This window comes from Lithobates pipiens, unplaced genomic scaffold (genome assembly GCF_037356315.1).
Source record: "Lithobates pipiens isolate NorthernLeopardFrog02 unplaced genomic scaffold, aLitPip1_a1.2 Scaffold_3, whole genome shotgun sequence".
NCBI classification, from domain to species: Eukaryota; Metazoa; Chordata; class Amphibia; order Anura; family Ranidae; genus Lithobates; species Lithobates pipiens.
In genome coordinates, this window is record NW_027507790.1 from 126,242,530 (window position 1) to 126,254,535 (window position 12,006).

Consider the following 12,006-nt stretch of genomic DNA (forward strand, 5'->3'; position numbering starts at 1 on the left):
CCAAGTTACCAGTCCTTATAAGAACTTTTGTGGACCAAGCAGGTTGTGTGTTAGTGATTAGCAGACTGTACGTCAGTCCCTATACCAATGAAGGACTGCTGCAGTATAGGGCAGCGGTCAGCAGTAGTGCACGGCAACCCTATGTATTGTGGACCGATAGCGGTCCTTACAGAACAGCAGACTGTAACGCACTCAGGCCTATGTACCGTAGCACCCTATACCAAGTTACCAGTCCTTATAAAAACTTTTGTGGACCAAGCAGGTTGTGTGTTAGTGTTTAGCAGACTGTGCGTCAGTCCCTATACCGCTGAAGGACTGCTGCAGTATAGGGCAGCGGTCAGCAGTGGTGCACGTCAACCCTATCTATTGTGGACCGATAGCGGTCCTTACAGAACAGCAGACTGTACCGCACTCAAGCCTATGTACCGTAGCACCCTATACCAAGTTACCAGTCCTTATAAGAACTTTTGTGGACCAAGCAGGTTGTGTATTAGTGTTTAGCAGACTGTACGTCAGTCCCTATACCGCTGAAGGACTGCTGCAGTATAGGGCAGCGGTCAGCAGTGGTGCACGTCAACCCTATGTATTGTGGACCGATAGCGGTCCTTACAGAACAGCAGACTGTAACGCACTCAGGCCTATGTACCGTAGCACCCTATACCAAGTTACCAGTCCTTATAAGAACTTTTGTGGACCAAGCAGGTTGTGTGTTAGTGATTAGCAGACTGTACGTCAGTCCCTATACCAATGAAGGACTGCTGCAGTATAGGGCAGCGGTCAGCAGTAGTGCACGGCAACCCTATGTATTGTGGACCGATAGCGGTCCTTACAGAACAGCAGACTGTAACGCACTCAGGCCTATGTACCGTAGCACCCTATACCAAGTTACCAGTCCTTATAAAAACTTTTGTGGACCAAGCAGGTTGTGTGTTAGTGTTTAGCAGACTGTGCGTCAGTCCCTATACCGCTGAAGGACTGCTGCAGTATAGGGCAGCGGTCAGCAGTGGTGCACGTCAACCCTATCTATTGTGGACCGATAGCGGTCCTTACAGAACAGCAGACTGTACCGCACTCAAGCCTATGTACCGTAGCACCCTATACCAAGTTACCAGTCCTTATAAGAACTTTTGTGGACCAAGCAGGTTGTGTATTAGTGTTTAGCAGACTGTACGTCAGTCCCTATACCGCTGAAGGACTGCTGCAGTATAGGGCAGCGGTCAGCAGTGGTGCACGTCAACCCTATGTATTGTGGACCGATAGCGGTCCTTACAGAACAGCAGACTGTAACGCACTCAGGCCTATGTACCGTAGCACCCTATACCAAGTTACCAGTCCTTATAAGAACTTTTGTGGACCAAGCAGGTTGTGTGTTAGTGATTAGCAGACTGTACGTCAGTCCCTATACCAATGAAGGACTGCTGCAGTATAGGGCAGCGGTCAGCAGTAGTGCACGGCAACCCTATGTATTGTGGACCGATAGCGGTCCTTACAGAACAGCAGACTGTACTGCACTCAGGCCTATGTACCGTAGCACCCTATACCAAGTTACCAGTCCTTATAAAAACTTTTGTGGACCAAGCAGGTTGTGTGTTAGTGTTTAGCAGACTGTGCGTCAGTCCCTATACCGCTGAAGGACTGCTGCAGTATAGGGCAGCGGTCAGCAGTAGTGCACGGCAACCCTATGTATTGTGGACCGATAGCGGTCCTTACAGAACAGCAGACTGTAACGCACTCAGGCCTATGTACCGTAGCACCCTATACCAAGTTACCAGTCCTTATAAGAACTTTTGTGGACCAAGCAGGTTGTGTGTTAGTGATTAGCAGACTGTACGTCAGTCCCTATACCAATGAAGGACTGCTGCAGTATAGGGCAGCGGTCAGCAGTAGTGCACGGCAACCCTATGTATTGTGGACCGATAGCGGTCCTTACAGAACAGCAGACTGTACCGCACCCAAGCCTATGTACCGTAGCACCCTAGACAGACCAAGTTACCAGTCCTGATAAAGAGCTTTGTGGAACAAGTGAGTTGTGAATGATTAGCAGACTGCAGCAGAAGGGCAGCAGTCAAGTATAATATTCTTTCTATATTTGGAAGAAAGAATATTATACGTGTACAAGCCTATTACCGTACCACTGATACCAGTCCTGAAAAGAACCTTTGTGGAACTAATAGTAACAGCAAGTCTTTAAAATTATCCTCACTGCCTGACACACTGCTTCCTGCCTGTCCCTATACAAATTGGCAAAAAAGAGTAGGCTGGAACGATTAGCTGGAACAGCTCTTTTGTGGACCTGATAGTAACAGCTAATGATGATGATGATGATGATGATGAAGAAAGACTAATCTGGCTGAGCTGTCCCTAAAATAGCAGCATACAGCGCTCTGTCCCTTTATCTAAACTGACAAAAGAAACTCAGGCTGCTGACCTAACACCTATACCAGTCCTGAAAAGAACTTTTGTGTACCAAATAGCTAGCGTTTTCTCTGTCCCTACTCCACACAGGATCCTTTCCCTACAGTGACAGAAGAAAGAATGTAAAATGGCCACCGGATCGGGTGTATTTATAGGTTAGGGGGAATGTCCAAGTGTCCATGAGCTGTCATGTCTCAATTGGTTGTCCTGTAACACATGATAAACGTGTCACGAAAGGTTAAAGTTCTTGTATACATTAAACACGTAAGTCCGCCGGGGCGAACGACGGAAAAAGGCGTTCGAACCCGCGGACGGCGAAAGTCGGAAATTCGCCGCGAAACGACCGCCGGGCGAACCGTTCGGCCATCACTACTCACAACTGCACAGTAGCGGCTTTTTGTAACCCTTTTATGCCTTGAGAGCAACTGATACAATATACAGTGTTTGCATTGGAGAATGTGTCCCTTTGTTTTTACCTATTGAATTTTGGTGGAAGTTTGGGAGGCCACCCTGACATGGATCTCCACACAAATCATCAGAAAAACAGTATATCTATCTATCTATCTATCTATCTATCTATCTATCTATCTATCTATATATATATATATATATATATATATAGCCCTTAAAGTTTCCACTTGCCTGTTAATATTTATTTTGTGACTTAATTATGCATAGAACATTTAACAGTATATATATATATATATATATATATATATATATATAATTATATCTTTCATGTGACGACACTGAATAAATTATACTTTGCTGCTACAATGTAAAGTAGTGAGGGTGTACAGCTTGTATAACAGTTTGAATTTGCTGTCCCCTCAAAATAACTCAGCACGCAGCCATTAATGTCCATTTCAAAAAAGTTATAAATTGATTTGCATTTTAATGAGTGAAATAAGTATTTGACCCCTTCGCAAAACATGACTTAGTACTTGGTGGCTAGGGATGAGCCGAACACCCCCGGTTCGGTTCGCACCAGAACTTTCGAACGGACCCCCAAATTCGTACGAACTTTAGAACCCCATTGAAATCTATGGGACTGGAACGTTCAAAATCAAAAGTGCTAATTTTAACGGCTAATATGCAAGATACTGTCCTAAAAAGGGTTTGGGGACCTGGCTCCTGCCCCAAGGGGACATGGGTCAATGCCTAAAATGTTTTTAAAAATGGCCGTTTTGGCGGGAACTCTGATTTTAATGACGATTAAAGTGAAAAAAAAAGTGAAATATTCCTTTAAATATGGTGCCTGGGGGGTGTCTGTAGTATGCCTGTGAAGTGCCACGTGTTTCCCGTGTTTAGAACAGTCCCTGCACAAAATGACATTAAACGAAAATAACATAATTTAAAACTGCTTGCGGTTTTAATGTAAATGGCATGGGTAGCCCTCCCTGCCCATTACCAGCCCCTTTGGGTCTTGTACGCATATTAAGGGGAACCCCGTACCCATATTAAAAAAAGGAAATGTGTGTGGCCCCTAGGCCCTATATACTCAGAACAGCAGTATACAGGCGGTGCAAACAAGACAGGGACTGTGTAGGTTTGTTGTGTTAAGTTGAATCTGTTTGTAATTTTCAACTGGTACATTTTACAAGTTTACAAGTGTAGCTCCAGTCAAAAAAACTATTTTTAAGCTTTTTGGAAAACATAGGGAAGGGTTATCACCCCTGGATAATTTGCTTTGTCGTCCATCTTTTATCATCTCACTTGCTGTTGTCTCCTTCCGTTTGCAAGTAGGAGATGTTTGTAAGTTGGATGTTTGAAAGTAGGGGCCTACCCTATATGCTCTGCAGAAATGGCGGAATAAGGTGTTGGTTTTGCCACAACATTGTAAGCCCTCAAAGTGACTCTTGGTGGGCGCTGGAGCGCCCTGCTGTGAACGATTATATCAAGAATTGTAATTACATGCCATTGTTGAACAGTGGTAGAAAAATTGACCTTTGGTGGTTGTGGTGCTGGTGCCACAACACTATAAGTCCTCACAGTTACTCTGGGTGGGCACAGGAACGGTCCCTCCTGTGAAATATTATATCAAGAATTGTAATTACATGTCCCTGTTAAACAGGGGCAGAAAAATTGGGCCTTAGGCACTGGTGCTGGTGCTACGACACTGCAACCTCTCCCATATACTCTAGTTTTATTGCAGGAATTAGCCCTGCTGCAAAGCATTGCATCAAAAATTGTAATTAAACGCCCCTGTTAAACAGGGGCAGAAAAATTGGGCCTTAAGCACTGGTGCTGGTGCCACGACACTGCAACCTCTCCCATATACTCTAGTTTTATTGCAGGAATTAGCCCTGCTGCAAAGCATTGCATCTAAAATTGTACTTAAACGCCCCTGTTAAACAGGGGCAGAAAAATTGGGCCTTAGGCACTGGTGCTGGTGCCACCACACTGCAACCTCTCCCATATACTCTATTTTTATTGCAGGAATTAGCCCTGCTGCAAAGCATTGCATCAAAAATTGTAATTAAATGCCCCTGTTAAACAGGGGCAGAAAAATTGGGCTGATGGCATCACCCAGAACCAGAAATGTTCTTCCAACATATCAGCGGAGGAGGAAGAGGATAGACAATCAACATAACAGGACAGTCACTCAGCATCAGCATAGGCAGTCTTGAAGGGATGTGATATTTCAAAAAAAATTGTTCGGTTACATCAGCTTCAGGTGCTTGGTAGCTGTGGGTGATCCAAGACTGATTCATCTTGATGACGGTCAGTCGATCAACTGATTCGGTGGACAGGCGCACCCTGTGATTGGTAACAAAGCCACCAGCAGCACTGAAGGTGCGTTCCGAAAGAACGCTGGATGCAGGACAGGCCAGTAGCTCAATTGCATATTGTGCAAGCTCTGGCCAGTGATCCATCCTCAAGACCCAGTAAGCCAGAGGATTTTCAGTGGGAAAGGTGTCCAAGTCTGACCTTGCCCCTAGGTATTCCTGCACCATGTAAATCAGACACTGGCGATGGTTGCTGGAACCGATCATACCTTGGGGCTGTGGACTAAAAAATTGTCTGAAAGCATCAGTCAGACGGCCACCTTCTCCACCGCTCCTTCTGACCGATGCCTCAGCAACACGTTGTCCAGGACCAGGAGTTTGTAACCTCCCAGTCTCTGGGAACTCGTTGCACAGACCTTTCTGCAAGGCTTCCCGGAGATGTCTCATCCTCTGCTCCCTCTGCGATGGCAAGATAAGGCCGGCAACCTTACCCTTGTACCGTGGATCAAGGAGAGTGGCCAGCCAGTAATGGTCCCTCTCTTTGATCCGAAGAATACGAGGATCCTTCCGCAGGCTTTGCAGGATCAGGGAGGCCATGCAGCGTAGGTTAGCTGAGGCATTCGGTCCGGAGTCCTCTGGGTCACTAAGGGCAACATGATCCGCAGCTACCTCCTCCCAGCCACGTACAAGTCCACGTGTTTCTTGGGACTGTAAATCATCCCTACAAGACTGCTGCTGCTGATGCTGAGTGCCAGCCTCCACCTCCATGCTGACACAATCATCCTCCTCTTCCTCCTCCTCATCCTCTTCCTGTGTGATGGGTGGCACAGCAGGAACACTGTCTGGATAAAGGGGGCCTTGAGAGGCAAGGAAGTCCTCCTCGTTCTGCCTCAAGTGCCCTGTCCATTATTCCACGCAGCGTATGCTACAAGAGGTGGACAAGAGGTCCAGTGTCACTGATGCATGCACTGTCACTGCTCACCATCCTTGTGGCCTCCTCAAACGGTGACAGGACAGTGCATGCATCCCTGATCATGCCCCGCTGGCGTGGTGAGAAAAAAACGCGCTCCCCTGACCCTGTCCTGGTGCCGTAGTCACACAGGTACTCATTGATGGCCCTCTGCTGCGTGTGCAGCCGCTGCAGCATGGCCAACGTTGAGTTTCACCTGGTGGGCATGTCACATATAAGGCGGTTCTTGGGCAGGTTCAACTCCTTTTGGAGCTCAGCCAGCCGAGCACAGGCATTAAATGATCGGCAGAAATTCACACAGACTTTTCTGGCCTGCTTCAGGACATCCTGTAAGCCGTGGTACCTGCCCAAGAACCGCTGCACCACCAGGTTAAGGACGTGAGCTACACAGGGCACATGGGTCAGTTGTCCCTGTCGGAGGGCGGAGAGGAGGTTGGTGCCATTGTCGCAAACCACCATTCCTGGCTTAAGCTGGCGTGGCGTCAACCACCTCTCCGCCTGCCCCTGCAGAGCTGACAAAACATCCGCCCCAGTGTGGCTCCTGTCCCCCAAACAAACCAGCGCAAGCACGGCATGGCATCGTTTTGCCTGCGTACTTGCGTAGCCCCTGGAACGCCTACGGAGCACCGCTGGTTCTGAGGACAGAGCACTGGAAGAGGCCATGGAGGAAGAAGAAGAGGAGGGGGTGGAGGAGAGAGGTGTGTCACAACCAATAGTAGCATTTTGGAGGCGTGGTGGCGGAACAACCTCCAACACTACTGCACCTTGTCCTGCATCCTTCCCAGCTGCCAGAAGAGTGACCCAATGGGCCGTGAAAGACAGGTAACGTCCCTGTCCATGCCTGCTGGACCATGAGTCAGCGGTAATATGCACCTTACCGTTGACCGCCCTGTCCAGCGAGGCAAGGACATTGCCTTCCACATGCTGGTAGAGAGCTGGAATCACCTTCCGTGAGAAAAAGGGGCGTTTGGGGACCTGCCACTGAGGAACCGCACATTGTACAAACTCACGGAAGGGGGCCGAGTCTACCAACTGAAAAGGCAGCAGTTGAAGTGCTAGCAATTTAGCCAAGCTAGCATTCAACCGCTGGGCATGTGGATGGCTGGGAGTGAACTTCTTTCGCCGGTCCAGCAGCTGGGGCAGGGACATTTGCCTGCTATAATCGGACGTGGGTGTACTGCTAGCAGAGTGCCCGGAAGCACTTGGCTGTGACACACCTAATTCTATACCTTCATTCCTCTCAGAGCAGGTTTCAGAGAGGACTGAAGGTCTAGTGGGGTTGGAGATGCCAGCTGATGAGGAGCAAGGAGAGGTCCGCTTTGTTCTTTGGTGTGGGTCTTTGAAGTACGCTTGCCAACGAGCTACATGGCAGGTCAACATATGTCTGGTCAAGCATGTGGTGCCCAAGCGGCTGATGTTTTGGCCACGCGAGATACGCTTGAGACATATGTTGCAAATAGCAGCGGTGCGATCTGATGCACTCGTCTCAAAAGAGGCCCCCTACCAAAGAACTTTTAGAATAACGCACAGAGGCAGCGCCCTGCACAGGCGGAGCTCTGCGGTGTGATTCAGTCGGTGTGCTGCCCCTAAGCTGGCCCCCGGAGGGCATCCTGCCTCGTTGGACATGTGCCTCCTCCTCCTCCTCCTCTCTCCTACCAGGCACCCACGTGGAGTCAGTGCCCTCATTATCCCCTCCCTCTTCATCGCTGTAGCAAACCTGGCAATATGCTGCAGCTTGTGGAACATGACTGCCAGATTGCTTTCCTTCTTGAGCATCCCCTCTCTCTGCATTCACACTACTGCCTTCCTCTAGCTGAGTGTCATCATCAGAGCCTACAAAACACTGGGCATCCTCCTGGAGCATATACCCAACACTGTGCTCAAAGAGTTCTGGAGACTCCTCAGGAGGACGTGGTGGGTCTAGGGAAGGAGTCACTGATGATGACATTGAGAGGAGGGAAGACGATGCGTTGGCAGCTGCTTTGCTAGTACCCTGAGACTGGGTGAGAGAGGATGAGGAGGATGAAGAGGGCTTGGTCATCCACTCTACCAAGTCGTTGGCATGTTGCGGTTCAACATGTCCAGCTGCCGAAAAGAAGGACAAGCGTGTCCCATGGCCACGTGCTGATGACAATGCACCGCGTCCACGACCCGCACTGTTGTCTCTAGACACAGAGCCTGCTTGCCCTCTTTTATCGGCTCGCGCCTGTCTGCCTCTCCTTGCTGGCCTTCCAGACATGGTAATGGCCTGACGGGAGTTGGGTAAAACAGCAGTTGGGTAGTGTATATTGTGCTGCAGGCACACAACACCCACTAACTCCTGCAGATGCCTTTAGTATAGAACACCAGAGATAAAGGGGTATACTGTAATGGAGTCACACAACACCCACTAAGCCCTGCAGATGGCTCTATTAGAGAACAGCAATAAAGGGTAGATACAGGTGTATATTGTGCTGGAGGCAAAAAACACCCACTAACTCCTGCAGATGCCTTTATTATAGAACACCAGAGATAAAGGGGTATATACAGATGTATACTGTGCTGTGCTGGAGGCACACACAACTTCCAATAACTCCTGCAGATGGCAAGTGGGCTCAAATAGAGAAGAGCTATGTAGGTGGATATAGCGGTGTGTACTGGGTACAGAGCATGCAGACAGCACGCACAAGCTCCTAACACTACTGACTGCAAGCTCTATTATAAAAGATAGATCACTAGCTATATAGGTGAGGTGAATATAGCGGTGTATACTTCGGTCAGGGCACACAGACAACAACCACTACACAACAGCAAGATCGAAAATCGGCCGATAACGATCGGTGTATACTGTGCTGAAGGTACACAGAACACCCACTAACTGCTTCAGACGCCAACACACTACACAAGGCCGCCGCGCTGGTGGCCTTATATAGTGTGGGGCGTGTACTACACAGCCTAAGCTATGATTGGCCACAGGCATCCTGCCTGTGGCCAATCATGGCTCTCCTCGCTGCTGGCGCTGTGATTGGCCAAGCATGCGGGGTCACAGTGCATGCTTGGCCAACCATGAGCCAGCAATGCACTGCGATGACGCAGTGCATTGTGGGCCGTGAGCGCCACACGAATTTGGCGCGAACGGCCCATAATGTTCAGAATTCGGCGAACAGCCCAACAGCATAACGGCATTATTTTCTTGTTCATGAAAGGAAAACCATACATTTTACCAATTAATAGTGGTAAGTCAATCATCAAGGGGGACCCCAGGAACTCAGAAGGTGGGGGGGAAGGTGGGGGGGACCACCTTCTGCAGAAAGAATACTCGAAGGTAAGGGGGGTGGGTTACTAATATAAGGAGGAAACCCTTTATATCAGTGCCCCTTACATTATCGTTTTCACCCCCCCCTTACATCAGTGACCCCCCCCCCCCCCCGTCTGGCCTGGCGGTGCTTTCACTGACCTCCTCTCAGGTGCACTGTGCAGGGCTCAGTCAGTCGGCTCCAGCTTGGTGGCTCTGGTTTTATCCTATAGTCTCCTGTCCACAGTCCACACAAGTCTGACTTCTCCCATGACCCCCATCCCAGCGGCGCTCCCACTCTTGACTCCTCTACAGACTCCCTCAGAGACTGCAGACATGCTACAGGAGATGGACAGAGACTGCAGATTTGATGCAAGAGTTCAATGCAGCCTCACCAGTGCCCATCAAATGCAGCCTCACTGTGCCCACCAAATGCATCCTCACTGTGCCCACCAAATGCAGCCTAAGTGTGCCCACCAAATGCAGCTTTACTGTGCCCATCATTGCAGCCCCTCCTGTGCCCCATGTCCCAGTCTGCAGTATCTGTCTGTGGGAAGGTGTGTTGTTGATGCTTGGTATGGTACCTTGCATGCCAGCAGGATATCCATGATGGGCAGCAGCAGGCAGGGTCTGTTGTCGTTTTGGATGGGGACGGTGCTCCTTCCAGAGAATCTGTCTGCTGTGGGATGGAGTGGTCCCTGGCCACCTGCACCTTCAGCCATCCTCATTTTCCGGCCCCAATCAGCCTGTCCTCTAGTCCTGGGGAAGTGGAGAGCACTGGGTGGGAGTTGGAGAGAAGGGGGAGCGTACTAGAGAGTAGAGAGTATTGGCGGGGTTGGAGAACACATGGGTGGGGGCAAAGAGCGAGGGGGAGTGGAGATCACAGGGGTGGGGAGCAGAGAGCGCTGGGGGGGCCAATAAGAACAGGGGTAGAGAGCACGGTAGGCTGAGAGCACTGGGGGGCTAAGAGTGTGGGGCGGTGAAGAGCACTGGGAGGCCAGAAAAACAGGGGTGGAGAGCATGGGGGCTGGAGAGTACTGGGGGGGGTACAAAGAGCCGGGGGGAGTGGAGAGCACCAGTGGGGGCCAGAAAGAACAGGGGTGGAGAGCACTATGGGGGAGTGGAGAGCACTGGTAGGGTTGGAGAGCACATGGGTGGGGGCAAAATGCAGGGGTGGAGAGCACGGAGGGTAGAGAGCACTGGGGGGGGGGGGCTGTAGAGCACTGGGGTGGGGGCTGGAGAGGGATGGGGAGAGCTGAAGAGCACTGGGGGGGAAAGAACAGAGAGGAGAGCAGTGGGGGGGAGAAAGAACAGGCGGGGGGAGAACAGAGGGGAGAGCACTGGAGGGTGTGGAGAGCACTGGGGAGGAGAACAGTGGGAGAGCACAGAGGGGAGAGGACTGGGGGGAGTGGAGAGCACTGTGGGGGGAGAGCACTGTGGGGAGTGGAGAGCACTGGGGGGGGAACGGGGGAGAGCACTGGGATGGTGGCTAGAGAAGGATGGGGAGAGCTGGAGAGCAGGGGGGGCAGGAGAGTGTGGTGGTGGAGGAGAGCACGGGGGGGCAGGAGAGTGTGGTGCGGTGAAGAGCACTGGGGAAGCAGAAAAACAGGGGTGGAGAGCACAGGGGCTGGAGAGTACTGGGGGGGTACAAAGAGCAGGGGGGAGTGGAGAGCACCAGTGGGGGCAAGAAAGAACAGGGGTGGAAAGCACTGGGGACTGGAGAGCACTGGTAGGGTTGGAGAGCACATGGGTGGGGGCAGAATGTAGGGGGAGTGGAGAGTGCTGGGGGGAGCCAAAAATAACAGGGGTGGAGAGCACTGGGGGGGGCTGGAGAGCACCAGGGGGGGCAGAAAGAACAGGGGTGGGGAGAATGGGGGGCTGGAGAGCACTGGGGTGGGGGCTGGAGAGTGATGGGGAGAGCTGAAGAGCACTGGGGGGGAAGCACTGGGGGGAGTGGAAAGAAGAGGGGGGAGAAAGAACAGGGGGAGAGCACTGGAGGGCGTGGAGAGCACTGGGGGGGGGGGAAGAACAGGGGGAGAGCACGGAGGGGAGAGGACTGGGGGGGGCGGAGAGTGCTGTGGGGGGGGGGGGGCGGGGGGAGCACTGGGGGAAGTGGAGAGCATTGGGCGTGGGGAACAGGGGGGTGAGCACTGGGGGGACAGGGGGGAGCACTGGGATGGTGGCTAGAGAAGGATGGGGAGAGCTGGAGAGTTGGGGGGGGCAGCAAGAACAGGGGAGGAGAAAACTATGAGGGGGCAGGAGAGTGTGGTGGGTGAGAGAGGGGGGAGGCAGGAGAGTGTTGTGGTGGAGGAGAGCACTGGGGGGGCAGGAGAGTGTGGTGGTGGAGAGCACTGGGGGGGGGCAGGAGAGTGTAGTGGTGGAGGAGCGCACGGGGGGCAGGAGAGTGTGGTGGTGGAGAGCACTGGGGGGGGGGCAGGAGAGTGTGGTGGTGGAGAGCACTGGGGGGGGCAGGAGAGTGTAGTGGTGGAGGAGCGCACGGGGGGGCAGGAGAGTGTGGTGGTGGAGAGCACTGGGGGGGGGCAGGAGAGTGTAGTGGAGGAGGAGAGCACTGGGGGGGGGGCAGGAGAGTGTGGTGGTGGAGGAGAGCACTGGGGGGG